The sequence below is a fragment of the Canis lupus genome, chromosome 6 (genome assembly GCF_048164855.1).
Source record: "Canis lupus baileyi chromosome 6, mCanLup2.hap1, whole genome shotgun sequence".
NCBI lineage: Eukaryota > Metazoa > Chordata > Mammalia > Carnivora > Canidae > Canis > Canis lupus.
Genome location: NC_132843.1, coordinates 46,739,727 through 46,761,443, shown reverse-complemented (window position 1 = coordinate 46,761,443; position 21,717 = coordinate 46,739,727). Strand labels below are relative to the sequence as shown.

At 39.6% G+C, this 21,717-nt stretch overlaps 1 protein-coding gene across 11 annotated transcripts in view; it reads right to left on the bottom strand.

Annotated features, from left to right (window-relative positions):
* AKT3 (AKT serine/threonine kinase 3) overlaps positions 1-21,717 on the bottom strand; it is a 308,393-nt gene that overhangs the window by 95,240 nt on the left and 191,436 nt on the right. The window lies entirely within an intron of this gene.

Genomic DNA, 21,717 nt, shown 5'->3' with positions numbered 1-21,717 from the left:
CAGAAGAGGTTAAACCCAGAGACAAAAAAATCAGATGGCTGTGAGGTGTAATAAACACATATACACTCATAGTTAATCAAAGTATATTGATAATCATATAAAAGTCACCAAAAAGTTATCAGGGACACAGGTGATTGAATAGTGAACCTTTCTCCTTTGAGGCAATGCCTTAGCAGCTAACATTCAGGCATGGAGTAGTTAATATTCCCATGTTTGTAGTATATTTTATTCAGGAGGATATAAAGGATGTATTTCAGTAAAGAACATAGAATTTCTAAGTCTCCTACTTAAAAGAAAAAATCAGTTCCTGAAAATAGGAACACAGAATATACAGATAAGATTTAATTATCAACTATACATTTTACAAATAGCAACAGAATATAAAATTTGTATATTTTTGTTTGTGGCTTTTTAACATGCTTCTTAAAAAAAAGTTACAACCTACTTAGGTGACAATTTTAAAAATCTGGGTTTATTTCAAACCAAAAATAAGTGTATTTCCCCAATCTTGTACATAAATCTCATCTTGACATCAAAATGAACTAGGAGAGATTTTCTTCAACATATGGAAAACTGGAAGAATGTTTCATATTTCAAAAATAACAGCATCTTAAAGAAGAAAGGAAAGGAAGACACTGCTGAAATTAATACAGCTGGTCTCTCTGGTCTCTGCCTCCAGCAAGAGCCTAAACAAGGCTCTTGCTGGATTAATGTCTCCACACTGTCAGCAAATCACAATTAAATTATAAGTAAGATGTGGAGAGCAAAACATTGGGTCACTACATTATATTTATCATCTGACCTTAATCAGACCTAGAAGATAAATGAGAAATAAATTGATCAAAAATGCTAAGCCCCGGAAGCCATTCCAAGAGGGCAGAACCAGCTTCATCTGAACAAGCCAAGTGTTATTTACAACACAGAGTTTAAAACTAATAGTGAAACAAAGTATGGGTATGAAACCACTCCTGAATTATCTGTTTAATAAAAATTAGAATTAAGTGCTCAAACAATTCAAAAGCCTCTGTCAGTCACAGTTTCTAAACTAATTAGAACAGCACACATCTTAATGCAAACTAAATCAGAAGCAGAAATGAGAGCATGACTTACTGATTTCTGACACCCACAGTGCCTAGCATCGTGGTTAGCACACAATAGACAATAAATGTTTGTTGAACTGAACTGTTTATCACAGGAATAAATTCCAGATGTCAGGAGTGTATGACTCCATTAAATCAATCACCCATTCCCTCCACAAATATGCAACCAAACCTACTGGGTGCAAATAGGGCCCTGAACAACAACAACAAAAAAACAAAAGGATCTCTGCCCTCAGGGAACTTTCTGTCTCTCTACACAGATGGTGATCAATGCTAAGGGGGAAAAAATGGAGCCAGGGCTATTGCAGTTTAGGAGCATCTTGTAATGAACATGAAATACATACGGAAGCATTACACAAGTGGCTACTTTGTGACAAACACAACCAAATTTACATACGGAAGCATTACACAAGTGGCTACTTTGTGACAAACACAACCAAATTCATTAAAAACCAAAACCCTTGATGGGCACTTAAATGCTAATGACAGTGCAGGTATAAAGTGGTAAAAAAAAAAAAGACACAATCTCTCTGCTCATGGAGTCACAAGCTAGTGGAGAAGACATAACAGATGGGTAAATATCCAACTTCAAATAAATTACTAATTCTGATGACTGACATTAAGAAAAAATGGGGGAATCTATGATCATAAATGGCATAATGAAAGAAAACTAACATTATTGAAAGACTATATAGGGTGGGTAATGTGATGATGTGGGAGGCAAGGGTGTGACATAATCTAATATCTATTTTTAAAAGTTTACGCAGGCTCCTCTGAGTAGAAGGACAACAAAAATAGCAAGGATCAAGCAGAAACAACAAGGAGTCCAAGAGAGAAACCAGGATGGGTTAGACTACTGTGTTATCAGTAGGAGCAGGAAAAAAGGGGGACCATTTTGAAATCTTTTTGAGATATAAAACTAACAGTCATAATTCAAAAGTTACCTGCCTCTACCATGAGCGTGACTCAAAAGAAACATCTCTTTGCAGGCAGTCAGAAGAAGATTCACAGAAGAGATAACATTTCTGCAGGTTATGCTTGAGGACGCTAAGTGGCTGGAAGCAGCCAGCCAGGAAAAGACTACAGAAAGGTAAGTGTGAAACCCATCTGAAACCAGAAAAGATATTCTAATACTTCAGAAAATATTTCCAGAGGGTAGTTCATTCTGTTTTTTATTTTTAAGGATTTATTTACTTATTTGAGTCAGAGAGAGTGAGTGAGTGAGTGGGGCGGGGGAGAGAGGGAGAAGCAGACTCCGCTAAGTACAGAGTCTTACAGGACGGGTGTTCAATACCATGTCCCTGAGATCTCGACCTGAGCCAAAATCGAGTTCAAAGCTTAACCATTTAACCGACTAAGCCACCAGGTACCCCCATTCTATTTTTTAAAATAAGCCTACCACATACAATAGCTATTTTTATAAATCACTTTGTAAGTTTCAGGATAGAAGATTAGTTTTTTCCTAAATTCTGCAATCTGCCTAACCACAGAGAAGAAGCCAAGGCAAGATATATGGCAACAAATGCTAAACCAATATTTATCATAAGAATGTGAACAGAATTAATACCATGTACATATCTTTCAAATGTTAAAATGTATTTTTTACCATATTTTACATATGATCAGATTAGAATTCTTCCCCCTTAATGCAGATTTAATAGTACTATACTTCACATACTAATTAGTTTCTGCTATGAAGATAAGGTATGCATCAGCTAAAAAGTAAACACAGATGCCAATAATTTTTAATTACAGTTAAAAGCAATATGTCAAAACAAAAAGTTAAAAATAACAGTGATAAAACTTAGTGGCTAAAACAATGTGATGCCTTTCAAAAAATCCACTCGTTGATCAGGACTATAAATGAAGGGGGCTAAAAATGCTTGAGTGTACAATAGAAGTCTAATGTTTTAATGAAAAAGCTTCTGAAAATCAGTTTCATGTATATTCACCCACGGCAAAATAGTAACTAATGAATTTTAAATCTAATTTCTCTCATAGGAATAGGATTTTATTTCTTGAGGACATGAGGCAGAGAAAAGTTCTTCTCACATTTATTTTCCCAATCATCTCCAATTTACCACTCCCTTCTACTGCAGATGGTCTAAAATTCTGCCTTCATTTGCCTCCTCCTGCCCCGTACTGTCGAGCAGTTGTTGGGTATTTCATGAGGGGTCAGGAGTAGGACATGGCAGAGAACTGAACGAAGAGATCTCTAACCCGCTGGCCAGGGACAAGGGATTCAGGTCCCTTCACCCCTATACCAATTCAGCAAGGTAGGCTTTCTTATTCCCATTCTGCATAAAGAAACTGAGGTGCCGAGAAATTAACCTGTTCAGGCTGCAGTGAAAGAGTCAGTACTGATTCCACATCTAAGGCCCATGTTAGGGTCACTTCTGCTCCACACCACTGCCTCCCATTCAAGTGCTCAGTATCTCCTTAACTGGGCACAATCACTCTGTTCACAGTATTTTCTCCAACTTGAATGCAAGACTTTAATGACCTGCTCTATCAGAAGCCAGTTGAAATCAAGATATGGCAAGTTCAAAGCACTTCCTTCCTCCCTCCATCAGAGCAATAACAAAGACCCAGAAGGGGAGGAGGCAGGTGGGAAATAACCAGAATAGGGCAGAGAGGTCTGTGCTCCATTTCATTTACTCTCAACTAAACCATGGGCACTCCCACGTTATGTACTTCTTCTGTCTTGACACCATAGGTTAGCAATCTATACATTTTTTTCCCCATAGGAAAGACGTAACACATTTTAAGCTCTAAATTTGGGGTCCTAACTTCCTCTTTTCAAAACTAGGGCACTGCCCAGATCAGCCCTGTCCTGCTCTCCCACTCTCCAGGCACCACACTGTCTTCTCACTGTTCCTTAACTACTATTTCTCTTTTCTTTATGATTTTTTTTCACTTTGATGCAGAGAATGAAAGCACAGTTGTCCTCGGTTGTCTATGAACACTACATTATCTTTCTCAAGGATAGTCATTTGATACTTTGTTCTTGATCCTCTTGTTCCAAATATTGCTTGGATGGAGGGCTATGTGGGCTCCTCTGACTTTGATAATGATATAATCACTTGGGAACCTAGTCTTTCTTAAATTGTACAGTATGCTGCTTGTTTATCCTGCCCCCTATTTGCACTGCATTCTTTTCTTCTACCCCTTTGAATTCCCAATATTGGAATAAACCAGTCTCTACCTTCTCACCTTTCTATCCCACATCTAAAGGGTTAAGAAATCACATAAACATACTGACTAGAACCATTACAATTTCCTCTTCAATCTCAGCTGAATCTTCAGAGGATTCTTTTACTTGTCACTCTTCCAGTCCTTATTATAGTGCTCTTAAAACGTTCCCAGGGCTACTACCATGCCTGGTACGTCTGCTACTTACACCTGTCAAGCTACTGAGCTGGGACAGAGGCCCAGGTCTGTCACTTTCAAGTCTAGGAGCTTCTCATTAAGTTTCTCTCTTTATCTCAATTTTGCTCCCACATACTTTCAAAATGTGATCTACTTTCTTTGCAGAGTATTAGTCATTAATAACATTTGATACGTTTGATGACGCATTCCTCCTGAAGACCTCTTCTCTTGATTTTTTTCTTTTTTTTTTTTTTAAAGATTTTTATTTATTTATTCATGAGAAACACAGAGAGCAAGAGGCAGAGATAGAGGCAGAGGGAGAAGTAGGCTCCATGCAGGGAGACTGATGTGGGACTCGATCCCGGGACTCCAGGATCACTCCCCGGGCCGAAGGCAGGCGCCAAACCACTGAGCCACCCAGGGATCCCTTCTCTTGGTTTCTAGAACATCACAATCTCTTACTTCCCTCATCAGTAGTTCCATTTTCTCAAACTTTTACTGTTTCCTTATCTCTGAATCCTTATTCTAGGAGTACCCTCCCAAGAACTCAGTCCTCAGATGTCTTGCCTTCACTATGATTCCAAACAGTCTCTATGGTGATGGACTTCCAAACAGATCCTTCACCCCCCAAAACGCCTGTTTGCCATCGATGTCTAGTAGAGGACTTAAACTTGGATGTGTAACAGAAACATCATATTTGGCATCCAAAACCTAATTTCTAGGGGTGCTTGGGTGGCTCAGTCGTTAAGCATCTGCCTTTCGCTCAGGTCATGATCTTGAGGGCCTGGGATCCACCCTGCATCAGGCTCCATGCAGGGAGTCTGCTTCTCCCAACTGCCCCTCCCCTGCTCATGCTCTCTCTCCCTCAAAATAAATAAATGAAATATATTAAAAAACCCACAAAAAGACAAACCTAATTTCTAATCTGCCATCAAAAAGCTTTGTTTCCCTCACAAAACAAAACAAATAAAAATCTCCATTGCTGAGAATGGCAATACCATCCTTGCAGTTGCTCAGGCCAAAACCAGGCACTGATCCTCAACCCTTTTCTCTCACACCCTACATTCAACCTGTCAGGAATCTGTTGGCTCGGCATCAAAATACAACCAGGATCTGAATGTGTCTTTCCACCTCTATTGATACTACCCTGATGCATGCCACGAGTATCATTTATCAAGATTATTGCAATTAACTCCTAGCAAACTCCCTGCTTCCTACCCACCGTCTATTTTCAACTCTACAACAGAAGAGATGCTCTTAAAATGAAAACCAGATGATGTTACACTACTTAAAAATTTCCAGTGGCTTCTTACTTATCTAAAGTAAAACCTAATATTCTTATGACAGCTGCAAGTACCTACACAATCCTATCCTCTTCTTACCCATGCAAGTCACGGTAGACTCCTAGCTTAGTCTGAGAACATATTACTTATGCTGCTTGTTCGGGGCCTTTTCAACTGTGAAGCCCTCCGTCTGCAGCAACTCTCTCCTCCAAAATACCTCAAAGGCTTGCTTCCTCAACCCCGTCAAATGCTCACTGAAATTTTACCGTAATGGTGAGGCCTTCTGTGATTACCCTATTTAAAACTGCAAAACCCACAAACATTACTCCTCATTTCCCTGCCCTATTTTATTGTTCTCCATTAGTATGTATTAGCTTCTTACATACAGTGTGATTTACTCATTTAATGCGTATTTATTGTCCATCTTCAGACTAGAGTGTAATTTCCAATGGGGGAGGTAGAGTTTGGTCAGGTTTATTCATTCACAAAGTCCCAGTGTCTAGAGCATGCATGTTAAATAATTTGGGGCTCAATTTATATTTATTGAAAGAATGAGTGAATGAATCAATAAATAATTATTCTTTAGCATATGTTACTGAAGAATGACAAGCTTCATAAATTCCAAGAAGCAAACCAGAACACAAATGAATGAACTAATTCCTCCAAGAGCACAATGAGCAGATAAAGATACAGCAGATCAAACCAAATCCATTCACTATCTGTCTCCCACAGTAAACCACAATCACTGGCACAATGTTTAATACAGAGGTTCAAGAGAATCTCAAAGAGTGGATCAGAGAAGCTGGCAGATGACGTTAAGAAGTTCTGTTTAAGGTCTACCAGCAATAACTGAAGATCCAAGGACACAGAGATATAGTGGTCAAGCCAAACCACTGAGTTTATATTTTAGTGGGCAAGTGTGCAGGAAAAGGATTGATGGAGCAGGCTTGGGCTGCTAGACTCTGCATTCATAAGAATGGCCAGTCTTCAGGACTGGCACTCGGCCAGCTCCTGGGAAATAAACTCTGACCCCTTTCAATATTCTGTATGATAGTTGTTTTTATCAGAGATCTTGGACCACACAGTACCAGTCTGACTGGATAGTTTATACAAACAACTCTAAGAATGGTGAGGGCTACACTCCTGATTTTGCTCGGAATGGCTAGAATCTGAGCAGCTAAGGGAAGTCAAGCAGTGCTGCTTGCCTATGTGACTGACCTCCACAAAAATCCTGGACGTCAAGGCTTTGGTGAGCTTCCTAGGTTGGACAACATTCTGTACATGCTGTCACACACTGATGCTGGGAGGATGAAGCATGGCCATGCGAGACCATTGGGATAGAACACCTGGAAGCTTAGACTTGGTTTCTCCTGGACTCTGTCCCATGTGCCTTTCCCTTCGCTGATTTCAGTCTGTATCTCTTGGGTATAATGAACCGTAACCGTAAGTACATCAGCTTTTCTGAATCCTGTGGTCCTAACAAAATAGTTAGCCTGAGGTGGGTCTTAAGGACAACGGACACAGCATCAGCTATGGGATTTATTAGGGGTGACATCAGCAAGACAGAGGGCTGGAGGCCCAGTGCTAGGCTCCCCCATAAAACCAAAACCAAAACCAAAAAAAAAAAAAAAAACAGTGAACAAATACAGACTGACGAATATAGCTTTGGAAAACTTCTGGACTACAGTGAAGTCAGCAGAAAACAATAAAGCAGCAGAAATCTTATAAAGCTGAACAAACAAACAAGGATGGCTAATAGGAAAGCATAGGAAACATTTTGCAGCACTCCATCCTCAAATCCAGAGGAGCCAGGCACCAAGAGGGATCTGCTCAGTAGGATTTTATGGGAAAATTAGAGCAAGAGAACCCAGCAAGCTTTATCACCACCACATATGTTTGCATCCTTGGCTACCAAGGCTGCCCACAGTCTTCACTAACATTGAACTCAGCTGACAGCGCTGCCCAAAGTCCCCACCACTGCATCTCCTCCCTGGGACTAGAATGTCATTGCAGTGAAACCCACCCCTGGGGACCCAAGTTGCTGCTGGGCCCACTCTCTGGGATCAGGATGCCACAAAACTTGACCATCCACAGGGCCAAGCTGCAGTTGCTCTAGGCCTTACCACTGAGTCCTAAGTCAGGGATCTGACCTACCCTATACTGCTGCCACCACTCTGCATCCTCCTATGTTCAAAACTAGGACTCTAACTTGCTATAACCAGGACTGTGCTGCTGCTGCCCACCCCAGCCTGCCTCCAGCACCCAGTTGCAGCTTTTATTTGCCATAAATGGGGCTGTGCCAATAATGTTCTGTACCCAACGTTGGGTCTCAAGTTGTAGGTCTGACCATTCATAACTGGGGCTGAGTTACCCAGATCCTAATTTGGGGCTCTGACCTACAATCACCAGGGCCACACTGCTGTGGCTCTGCACCCTGCCTTTGGTGTCCCAAGCAGGGGCTTTGACCAAACATAACTGGACTGGTGCTGTGAATGCTCTGTACACTGCCACTGGGTCCTAAGGCACCACTGCACTGTTATCCTGCCACTGGTGCATCTGTCTCCACCCCAAGTCCTGAACACTGTGGTGATCCCCAGAGACCCAGGTCCCAGTTCCAGAGGAAACCTGCATATACCTGCATCTCAGATACCAGCACCCCCCCCCCAAATACACTTGTGCTCCAGGGCTCAGGTGCCATGGTAGCTCTGTGTGTACTAGATCCCATGACACCAGCTCTGCGGACACTGTCAGCACATCACATCTGGTACCAAAAGGGATTCCCCCAGCTAGAACTTCTTTTTACAGGCAAAAAAAGAACAGGAGAACCCCAGCAAACTTCATCTCTAAGGATCTGAGTAGCCCTAGACACCACTGCCATCCACAGAACCTCTACAGGCTTAGCCATAGAAGACCCTGACCACCCCCAGTCTTCACTGATGTTGGTCTCAGCTGACAGAGCTGCATGGGGACCAGTCTTCTGTACCCTCCCAGGAATCAGACACTGGGCCACAGCTAGCTGGTGTGCTTACAGTTACCTTCAGGCAAAAGTCTCTCTCTAAAGAAATCAGTTCAGAAAGGCTAGAAGAGATGACCACTCCTTCAGCAAGACAGAGGGAAGCATCCTTCATATGCTCAGATATCAACACAAAGACATTAGAAACACAAAAAGGGAAGGAAACATGACATCTTCAAAGGTACACAGTAATTTTCTAGTAACTGACACCAAAGAAATGGACTTGAGAGTTACCTAAGAATTGAAAATAATTAAAGTTCACCAAGACTCAAGGAAACACACAGTAATAATTCAATAGAACTCAGAAAGACAATACATGAACAAAACTTCAACAAAAATATAGAAATCATATAAAAGAACCAAACCCGAAATTCTAGAGCTGGAAAAAACAGGGAACAAAATGAAAAAATGCATCAAAGGGCTTCAAATCAAGCTCAGTCAAGTAAAAGAAAGAATGTACAAACTTGAAGATAGAGACCTCTTGACATTATCCAGTTAGAGGGAAAAAAAGATGTGAGAATGAAACAGAGTGAAGAAAGCCTATATGATTTATGGGATACCACCAAGTAAAACAATATTCACATGTGAAAGTCCCAGCAGGAGAAGACAAAAGAGGGAGGAAGGAATAGGAAATTTATTTAAAGAAATAACAAAGAAATATTTCTTATTAAAGAAATAACAACTGAAAATGTCCCAAATCTGGGGAGAGATAGGACCATTCAGGTACACAAAGCTCAAAGATACCAAAGGAGATTCTACGAAAAAAGATCTCTATTGAGATCAAGCCCTCAAAAATCAAAGACACAGAGAATTTTGAAAGCAGCAAGAAAAAATATATTCATCAAATACAAGGAAAGCCCAACAAGGCTGTCAGTGAATTTTTCAGCAAAACCTTGCAAGCCAAGAGACAGTAAGATGATATATTCTACATGATGAAAGAAAAAAGTACCCACTAGGAATATTTTACCCAGCAATGTGGTCCCTCAAAAATGAAGGAGAAATAAAGACTTTCCCAGAAAAACAAAAGGTGAGAGAATTTATCACAACCAGACCTGCCTTACATGAAATGCTAAGTGAAGTTCTTCAAGCTGAAATAAAAGATGCTAAGCAGGAACATGAAAACATATAAAAGAATAGAATTTACTAGAAAAGGTAAAAATATAGTCAAATTCTATATTGTTGAAATAATAGCGTGTAAATCACTTTGACCTCCAGTATACAGGCTTAAGGACAAATGTTAAAAAATAATAACAATAAAAAAATAACAATAGCTACAGTATTTTGCTACAACATCACACACAAGTAAATGTGGACATCAATAACAGAAAATGTAAAAAAAAAAACAAAACAGAAAATGTTGGGGGGAACAAGTAAATGTGTAGAATATTCTCAATCAACTGAAGCTGTTAGCAGCTTGATATAAGACTTATTACAGTAAGATGTACTATGAACATCCTGGTAATCATAAAGCAAAAGCTTACAATAGATTCACAAATAAAAATAGAATCAGAGTATACCACTACAAAAAAATAATTCATAAAAGAGCAAGAGAAGCAGAAAGAACAAAGGAACTACAAAACAATTAGAAAGCAATAAACAAAATAATAATGGCAAGTCTTTATTACTATTTTAAATGCAAATGGTTTAAATTCTCCAATTAAAAGAGAATGGCTAAGTAAATTAAAAAACAAAAAACAAAAAACAAAAAACCAAGATCCAACTGTACGCTGCCCAAAAGATACTTAAGCTTTAGGAACACTCATAGGCTGAAAGTGAAAAGATGAAAAAAGATGTTGCAGGTAAAACGAGCAGGGGTAAGCAACTATACTTATCTCAGACAAAAGAAACTAAGTCAAAAGCTATAATGAGAGGCAAAGAAAGTCTTTATATAATGACATAAGGGTCTGCTCACCAAGAGACTATAACAATTGTAAATATATATAATAGTTAACAAATCTGCATATTAAAACAGACAGCAATATCACAGTAGTAGGGAACTCAAATATGCCACTTTCATCATCACATCACCCCGATCGAAAATCAGTAAGGAACTAATGTACTTAAACTACACGTTAGCCAAATGGAGCTAACAGAAACAAAACATTCTATCCAATAATAATATACATTCTTCTCAAGTACACATGGAACATTCCCAGGATAAATCAAATATTAGGTCACAGGGCAGCCTGGGTGGCTCAGCAGTTTAGCGCCTGCCTTTGGCTCAGGGAGTGACGCTGGAAGACCTGGGATCGAGTTCCGTATCAGGCTACCTGCATGGGGCCTGCTTCTCCTTCTACCTGTATCTCTGCCCGCCCCCCCCCCCCGTGTGTGTGTGTGTGTGTGTGTGTGTGTGTCTCATGAATAAATAAATAAAAAATCTTAAAAAAAAATTAGGTCACAACTCTTAATAAATTTAAGGAGTTTAATCCATATCAAGTATCTTTACCAACCAATACAGTATGAAACTAAAAATGAATTACAGGGGGAAAGCTGGAAATTTCACATATATATGGAAATTAAAATACTGTGGAATAAGCAATGGTTCAAAGAAAAAATCAGGAGGTAAATTTTAAAAATCTTGAGACAAATAAAATAGAAATACAACATACCAAAACTTATGGAACAAGCAAAAGCAGTTCTAAGTGAGAAGTTTACAGTCATAAAAAGGAAGTTTCTTACATTAAGAATAAAGAAAGATCTCAAAATAACCTGAATTTACACCTTAAGGAACTAAAAAATGAACATTCTACACTAAGTTAGTAGAAGGAAAGAAATAATTAAGATTAGAAAAGAAATAAATGCAATAGAGACTAGAAATACAATGGAAAAACAACAAAACTAAGAATTGGTTCAATAAAATTGACAAATCTTTAATGATACAAAGATTTTAAAAAAAAGATTCAAATTAATAAAATTACAAATGAAAGAGAAGACATTACAACTGATACTACAAAAATACAAGAATCCTAAGAGACCACCGTAAACAATTATCACCAAAATTTTAGGTAACTCAGAAGAAATGGATAAATCCTAGAAACACACAATTTGAAGTTACAGAAAATCTGAACAGAATAATAAAGAGCAAGAGTTTAAATTAGTAATCAAAAATCTCCCTAGAAATAAAAGCTCAAAAGCAGATGGTTTCATGGGTGAATTCTAACATTTAAAGAATATCAATCTTCCTCAAACTCTTCAAAAATTGAAGAGAAAGGAACATGTTCAAATTTGTCTTACAAAGCTAATATTTCTCATACCCAAGCCAGACAAAAACACCTTACAAGGAAAGAAAATAATAGGCCAACATTTCTGATGAATTTAGAAGCAAAAACCCTCAACAAAGAACCAACAAACCTAATGCAAGAGCACATTAAAAGGATCATATACCATGATTACATGGGATTTATCCCTAAGATGCAAAGATTCAACACATCTGATTCAACACAATTCAGTAAGTGATATACCACATTAACAGATTAAAGGATAAAAAGCACATGATTATTTCCATAGATCCTGAAACATATTTGACAAAAATAAACACTCTTTCATGATAAAAACTCTCAATAAACTAGGTATAGAAGGAATTGTACCTCAACATAACAAAGGCCATGTATGACAAGCCCACAGTTAATATCATACGCAGTGGTGAGAAGTTAAAAGCCTTTCCTCTAACATCAGGAACAAAAGGGATGCCCACTATTAGCACTTTTACTCAGCACAATACTGGAGTTACTAGCCACAGCAATTAGGAAGAGAAAACGAGAGAGAGAGAGAGAGAGAGAGAGAGAGAGAGAGAGAGAGAAAGAGAAAGACATAAAATGAAAAAGAAAAAGTAAAATTATCTTTTGCAGATGATATGATCTTATATACATATAAAGAAAAACCTAAAGACTCCAGCAAAAAACTGTTAGAATTAATACATGAATTCAGTAAAGTTACAGGATACCAAACCAACACACAAAAATCCGTTGCACTTCTATATACTGACAATAAAATACCTGAATGAGAAATGAAGAAAGCAATCCTATTTCCAACTGCATCAAAAAGAATAAAATACTTTGGAATAGATTTAACCAAGGGGGTGAAAGACCTATGCACTAAAAACTACTGGAATTGCTGAAAGAAACTGAAGAACACAGACAAATGGAAATATGCCCCATGTTTTTGGGTTGGAAACATTAACATTGTGAAAATGTCAGTGATACATACAGATTCAATTCAATCCCTATCAAAATTCCAATGGCCTTTTTTTACACACCAATTTTAGTGTAGTTTTTTCTTCTGAAGTGAAGTGTGTAGCCAAAGAAAACCCCAAAAGTCAAAGCAATCTAAAAAAAGAACAAAGCTGGAGGCAAAACACTTCTGTATTTCAAACTATATTCCAAAAGCTATATTCCAAAGCTATAATAAAAGAAACCATACAGTAAGCAAGACCATATGGTTTAAAACAGTGAAACTGGACCTCCATCTTACACTACTCACAAAAATTAACTCAATATATTAAAAACTTAACTGTGAGACCTGAAAATGTAAAGTTCTTAGAAGAAAACATAAGGAAAAGTTCCTTGATGTTGGTCTTGCCAATGATTTTTGTGTAGACACGAAAACCAAAGGCAACAAAAGGTAAAATAAATAAGTGAGGCTACATCAGGCTAAAATGCTTCTGCACAAAACCATCAATAAATTGAAAAGGTACAGAACAAGAGAAAATATTTACAAGCCATGTATTTGATAAGGGGCTCATTTCCAAAAATATAAAGAATTCATATAACTCAATAGCAAGAAAGCAAATAATCTGATTAAAAAGGGGGGGCAGCCCGGGTGGCTCAGCGGTTTAGCGTTGCCTTCAGCCCAGGGCCTGATCCTGCAGACCCGGTATCGAGTCAGGCTCCCATGTCAGGCTCCCTGCATGGAGCCTGCTTCTCCCTCTGCCTGTCTCTCTCTGTGTGTCTCTCATGAATAAATAAATAACATCTTAAAAAAAAAGGGAGGCGGCAGAAGACTTAAACATTTTTCCAAAAAGACAAACAAATCGCCAACAGGTATATGAAAAGGTACCCAGTATCACTAATCATCTGGGAAATGCACATCAAAACCACAATGAGATGTCCTTCATACCTGTTAGAATGGCTACTATCAAAAAAAGAAGAACAAGTATTGGCAAGAAAGTGGAGAAAAGGAAAGCCTTACACATTGTGGGTGGGAATGTAAATTGATGTAACCACTGAGGAAAACAGTATGGTGGTTCTTCAAAATATTAATTGAACCACCATATGATCCAACAATCCTATCCTTATATATATCTGAAGGAAATGAATTCAGGATGTCAAAGAGACATCTATACTCCCATGTTCATTGTAGTGTTTTCACAATAGCTAAGATATGGAAACAACCTAAATGTCCTTGAAGAAACTTTGGTATATATACACAATGGAGTATTATTCAGCCATAAAAAAGAAGGAAATTCTGCCATTTTTGACAGCATGGATGAAACTGGAGAGCATAATGCCAAGTGAAATAAGCCAGACAGAGAAAGTCGAATATTGTATGGCTTCACTTACATTTGGAGTCTTAAAAAAAAAAAAAAGCTGAAAAAAGTTGATTTCATAGAAACAAAGGAGAGAGTGATTGTATGGCCAGGGGCTGGAGAGGGGAAAATGGGGAGGTATAAGGCATAGGGCACAAATGTTCAGTTACAAGAAAAGTAAGTTCTGAGGATCTAATGTGCAGCATGGTGACTCTAGTTAATACCACCATATGTTATACTTGAAAGCTGTTCAGAGTAGATCTTAGGAATTCTCATCGCACACACATGAAAGGTCAACTATGATGTTCTGACTGATATTTTAACCAACTGAATCTTGGTAATCACTCCATGATTCCAAATAATCATGTTGTATACTTTTAAATACATTTGCATTGGTCAATTACACCTCAAAGTTGGGGAAAAAAAAAAAAAGTAAAACTTTTTAGAACAACTCTGACTTGCTAAATTGTGGCCAGAATGGGATGTCTGGGTGACTCAGTGGTTGAGTGTCTGCCTTTGGCTCAGGGCATGATCCCAGGGTCCTGGGATCGAGTCTTGCATCGGGCTCCCAATAGGGAGCCTGCTTCTCCCTCTGCCTATGTCTCTGCTTCTCTGGGTTTCTCATGAATAAATAAATAAAATCCTTAAAAAAAAATGTGGCCAGAGCTTTGTTAGGGAAAAGGAAAAATGACAAAGCAGGTGATGATGCATGGGCAGTGGCCATCTGCCTGGCCTTGTGGTCAGTGTGATGGGCAGTGCAGAGCTAGACTATTGGAGGGATGGACTACCAAGAAGGCACAGTACTACGGAAATCATAATGGGAATTTAAGAGGTTCATCAAAGTAGGGCAAGTTGATGCTCATAGAAGTACCTTCTTCCGAGATCAGCAGATGATTGGAACCAGCAAGTGGACATCCTCCTATGCTTGAGGTGGCCACCCGAGTTCATAAAATGAGTAGATATAGGAGAGCTGTGGCAATGCAGAGTTAGGTTGACCATCAACATATTCCTCTGCACCCCCTGAGACACAAAATATCAGTAAGAACTATCTAGTCTGCCAGAGAGAGAGAGAGTAGATGCCTAGGCGGCAGATTCCCCAAGAGGAAGACCTCCCTGCTGCACACAGTTGGCAAGTGCACTATAGCAGTCCCCACCAGCATTCCCCAAGGCTATACATGGGACCGGACAGGGACAGAAACTTATTCTGGACTGAGCTTTGCATACTCAGTGGTAGATAAAAATTCAAAATACTATAAAAAGACTAGAACAGAAGATAACATACCAGTTTGGACCTTGGTGGTCATCCAACCAAGAAACATCCTTTATAGCCCATAGCAACCAATAACAGGCAAAGAGGTAGCACATCAAATGGACAGGGTATCTAAGAGTCTGATAAAGAATTGGAATGGGAAATTGTAACATCTGTTATCTAAAATGAGAGAAGATAAAGACATGCAGGAGCCCTTCATGGAGTCCATGCCTTCAGAGGTGTGCTCATACTGAACACGAGGAAGGCTGAAGGGGGTGGGTCCCTGCTTGATAGAGTCCTCCATTTTCCTGGAGGACATGGGAAAGAGGGGGTAGCAGAAGATTGTGTTATGACTCTGAAATTCTTCACCACATCACCACAATTTTCCTTCTTCCTACCTGATGGATGTTGTGATCCTTGGACCAGGGCTACCACTATGGGTGCTTGAAGGAGGGCTCATTCCTTAGCAAGAAATTGTAACTATACCTGTTAGTGTTATGCTGGAATTCCTAAGGCCCTGATGGGATGAACTCCCTCCAGGAAAAGCAGGGTTGACAGTGAATGTGGCTGTGTTGCCTAATTGTCAAGAGAGCTCACTGGTTCTGTAACTCACCCTATGAGTGAGACTGGACTGCAGGAAAGGTATGTGGTAGACCTCCAGTACTGCAGGCAATTTGCTTCAGCACATACTTACCCTAAATGGGAAGTTCATATCTCTAGGTACTTGCCTGTATTCATTTCATGTGACTGTTGTCACAAATTATCACAAACTTGGTGGCTTGAAACAACAAAAATTTACTCTCTTACAGTTCTGGAGACCAGAAGTCCAAAATCAAGATTGGGAGCTAATAAGCTCCATTCAGAGGGTCGGGTGCTGGGGGGATGGGGAATCCATTCCATGATGTTCTGGCCTCTGGGGGCTGCCAGGAGCTTCTCGCCTTGAAGCTCCAGGACTCTAATCTCTGCTTACCATGTGAATCAAACCTGCCTCTGCCTTAATGACAACTGTCACTGGATATACGGCCCACTCAGATAATTGAGAACCATCTCCTTATCTCAAGATCCTTCATTTAACTGTATCTGAGAAAAGGGCTTTTCCAAACAAAGTCCCATTAATATGTTCCAGAAATTAAGATGTGGAAATACCGTTTTGGGGTTCAATATTCAACCATTACAGTTCAATCCTGGTGCCCCAAATTCACTTTTGTCTCACAGGCAAAACATATTTACGCATTCCAACATCTCCAAAAGTCTTGACTCACACTATCAACTTTAAGGCTAAAACCTCATTTAAAGAACAGCAGCTCAAAAGTCTCAAATCTCATCATCTAAATAGTGAAGTTAGATACGGGAGAGATGCAGGGATGGCCCATCCTGGGGCAAAATTCATCGACATCAGTTGCCCTATTAAACCAGAAAACAAGATATTCGCTTCCAAAATACAATGGTGTGACAGGCATAGGACAGATATTCCCATTCTGAAAGGGAGGAATTGGAAATAAAGAGATCACCCATCTCAAGTTCAGCAGAGGAGATTCCTTTAGATCCCTAGGTCTGAGAAATCCTTGGTATTTGCATTTCCACTCTCTAGGCCCATGGAGGGCCTTGTAGCCTCTGCATCTGTGCCTTTCTCTGGCTCTGGCTTCAGAGTCACACTTCCTGTTTCAGAGTAGCATGTTTTCAGCGGCATCCACCAATTGTACCATTTCTTTTACACTGCCTGGGCTCGTAACAGTTTCAGTCTATCCTGTAACTCTAAATAAGTCTTGTACACTTTGTCTATTGATTTATTCTGAAAACTGAACACCAATGTGGTGTTTGTAATATTATAAAAATAGGTAAATATCATTTACAGCAGAATCACCTAGTATGGTTAATCAGTAAAAAAGGAAAGGTTACTGTTCATCAATAATCCTAAGCTCCTCCAGGGACAATTTTCCATGTGTCCAGGCCAAACTGTCTCTGATGCTACATCCATTGGTCATGATCATTCCATATTTCACTCTGCTTCACATTTGGACTATATCTTTCTCGAGGAAATATTTACTTTTCCTTGTAGGGTCCTACCTCCTTTTTTCTCCTCCTTCTTTATTCTACCATTAGAATCGACCTTAGTCAAATGATCTACTATGGAATGACCGGCTATTTATACATATGTCATCTTGAGATTTCTTATCATGCACATTGAACGTAAGTTCTCTTGCCTCATGGACTCCATCTCTGACTATGACATTTCCTTCTAAATTTTGCTAAAATAAGTACCACACAATTTTGTTTTTATTCCTTAATGGAAGGTAGTCTGTTCCTTGCTTTCTGAAAACTTTTAGAGGATCTTTTTAGCTTTAAGATTCAAAACTTTCCTAATGATTTAAGAAGGTGTCTATTGTCCATTTTCTTTTCTTTCTTTTTTTCCCCCAGACTTCATTTTTATGTAATCTCTATACCCAATGTGCAGCTCAAACTCACAATCCTGAGATCAAAAGTCACAAACTCCACTGACTCAGCCAGTCAGGGGCCCAGTTTTCTTTTCTTTGGGCTCAGCGCTCAGTAGATACTTTCAATCTGAAGACTCCTTCAGCTACAATCAATTTTATTTTCTTTGATTACTTCTAAACTCTTTCCTTCTCCCTTAAATTCTTACACATGCTGAGTGCCCTTTATTAAGCCTTCATGTCCTAACTATTCTTTCAGTATTTTCTATTGCTGTATTTTTGGCTCTTCATTCTTAGATATTACCCCAAAATTTGTTTACAATCCTTGTATTAAATGTTTTATTTTAGTAATCACGCATTAAATTTATAATTACTTTCTTGTGCTCTATTTTTCAGCCTATTTTTGTTTTGTAATACAACATTTTTTCCTACTTCTCTGCAAATACTAATTAGAGATTGTGAATGTATCTTCAGTTCCCTGTTTTGTCTGTTTTCATGAGGATCAACTATTCCTTTGTTCTTCTTCATTCTATTTTATTCTGTCTTTAGATTTTTCTCATCTGTTTGGTGATCCTCAGTCCTCTGTTCATATTCTTGAATGACTAACGAGGTAGAGTAATAGAACATGGGTTCTCTTGTTGAATGGGAAAGCTGAAAATAGATTCTACTATGTGAATTAGGAAACGAGCTGGCACACTTTAAGACTCTGATGAGGTAGAAAACAGAAAAGCAATTTGACCACTCCATTCTGACCCCAGAAATGTCCAAGAAAAGAGGGTGCCAGCTGCCAGAACTGGGAACCTAGCCTACCTAAGTCAGACAACTCAGTAACATTGTAAGAAGGTCAGTTCTATTTTTATCCTGATGACATAAACATTATACCCAATCACTGTGTATGGCTGAGGATATGAGCAGGATTAGATTGACTCAGCTCATCTAATCAAAGTGAGTTTAAAATGCTGTACAGGCATACCTCACTTTTTTTTTTTTTTTTTTTTGCTTCACTTTACTACACTTTGCAGATAATGCATTTTTTACAAATTGAAGGTGGCAATGTTGCATCAAGAGTCTATTAGTGCCATTTTTTCAATAGCATTTGCTGCTCACTTTGTGTCTCTGTGCCATATTTTGGCATTTCTTACAGTATTTCAAACTTTTTCATTACTATTGGATTTTTTTTTAAAGATTTTATTTATTTATTCATGAGACACACAGAGAGAGGCAAAGACATAGGCAGAGGGAGAAGCACGCTCCCTGGGGATCCCGATTGGAACTCGATTTCAGGACCACGGGATCATGACCTGAGCCAAAGGCAGACACTCAACCCCTGAGCCATCTAGGCATCCCACTACTATTAGATTTCTTTTATGGAGATATCTGATCAGTGATCTTTGATATTATTATTGTAATTATTTTGTAGTGCCACGAACCCTGCCTATATAAGAAAGCAAATTTAATCAACGAATGTTGTGTGTGTGTGTTCAGAATCTTCTTCTGATTGTCTATTCCCGAGTCTCCCTCCCTCTGAGGCTCCCTATTCCTTGAGACACACAATATTGAAATTAATATTTAAACAATTAATAATCTTGTAATGGCCTCTAAGTGTTCAAGAGAAGATGTATAATCTCTCACTTTAAATCAAAAGCTAGATGTGATGAAGCTGAGTGAGGAAGGTAGGTCAAAGCTGAGAGGCTGGAAGCTAGGCCAAGCTGTGAAAGCAAAGGGAAAGTTCTTGAAGGAAATTGCAAGTGTTATACTCCAGTGAACACATGAATGATAAGGGAGCAAAACAGCATTACTGCTCATATGGAGAATGTTTCAGTGGTCTGGATAGAGGATCAAATAGCCATGACATTCCCTTAGGCCAAAGTCTAACCCAGAGGAAGGCTCTGACTTTCATCAATTCTGTGAAGGCTCAGAGAGGTGAGGGAGCCACAGAAGAAAAGTCTGAAGCTGGCAGAGGTTGGCTCACAAGGTTTAAAGAAGTCATCTCCATAATACAAAAGTACAAGATGAAAAACCAACTACTGTTGCAGAAGCTGCAGCAAGTTATCCAGAAGATCCAGCTAAGAGAATTCATAAAGGAGGCCAAACTAAACATCAGATTTCAATACAGACAAAATAGCCTTATACTGGAAGAAGATACCATCTAGAACTTTCATAGCTAGAGAGGAGAAGCCAATGGCTGGCTTCAAAGCTTCAAAGGACAGGCGGACTCTTTTTTTTTTTTTAAAGGTGATAATGCAACTGGCGACTTTTAGTTGAAGCCAATGCTCATGGGCCATTCCAAAAATCCTAGGACCCTTGAGAATTATGCTAAATCTACCCTGCCTGTGCTCTTTGACCAGAACAACAAAGCCCAGATGAGACAGTACATCTATTTACAACACGGTTTAGTGAATATTTTAAGCCAACCACTGAGTAGCTCAGAAAAAAAACTCCTTTCAAAATATTACTGCTTACTGACAACACCCCTGACTGCCCAAGAACTCTAATGGAAATGGACAACAGGATTAGTGTTGTTTTCATGCCCACTAATACAACATCCATTCTGTAGTCCATGGATCAAGGGGTACTTTTGACTTTTGAGTTGTATTTAGAAGTACATTTCAAGGGGTGGTTGGGAAGATGGCAGAGCAGGAGGATCCTGAGTTCACCTGGTCCATGGACATACCTAGACAACAGTTACATCTGTGCAACTAACCAAAGACAATCTGCAGACAGGTAGAACAGATATTCCATAGTTCACTGTAAAGAGAAAGCCATTGGAAAAAGGTAGGAGGGGCAGAGGCAGAGTTGAGAACCAAACTCCTGGCAAGACTCACCACAAACAGGAGAGACACCACAACCACGGAGACATGAGAGCCATCAGATGTTGGGTCCCTGCATCAGGAAGACAAAATCCTGCTAACAGCTGGCTCTGAAAACCAATGGGCTTAACTTTAGGAGCTTTTCAAGTCAATGGAGCTTAACTCCAGGTACGTTAAAAATCAGTGGACTTACCATCCTTAAAGGGCCAGCAAGTAACTCACTGAGACACAGCACAGAAGCAGTAGTTAAAAAAAGCACCTGGGGTATACATGAAGATTTATTTACTCATCTCAGAACATGTGCTGGAGAGGTGGGCATCTTCAGGACACATCTCCAAGAAGAAAAGTGCTATGGGCACCATTTCTCTTCCCCTCCCCCAGTCTGGAGAGCTAGACACTTGTGGGAGCCAGCACCAGCACCCTCCTCCTACCTTGCTAACAATGGTGTTCTGCCCTGGTGTTCCCCTGAAGACCAGTCCCATTCAACCCTCCAAAGTGACTCCTGCCATGCCACATCCCACAAGCAGCCCCATGAGGGATCGGTGCCATTCCAAAGTGACTTCTGTCATGGAGAGAGGTAGGGAGATAACCCACACACTTGTATGCCTAGTTTGAGCAGCAGAACCTTTTGGCTGAGTGTGCAGAAAGAAAAGTCCTGCCACGTGGTGTGCTTACCACTGTGGCAGAAAGAGAGACTAAGTGCTGACACTCAGCCTAATTGCTGATCCCACCCAACGCTGAGATCCCACTAGCCTCTGGCAGGCACCCCAACAGCACAGGGACCAAATCCTGCCCCGTGCTCCCGCAGTAGGCCAAGCAGGTCACGGCAGCCGACTGGAATGAAGGCAAACATGGCTCAGCCACAACAGTAGGGCACACACAGCCCACATAGCAGACACCCCTGGAGCACCTTTATTTAGTGACCTGGGAGGGGTAT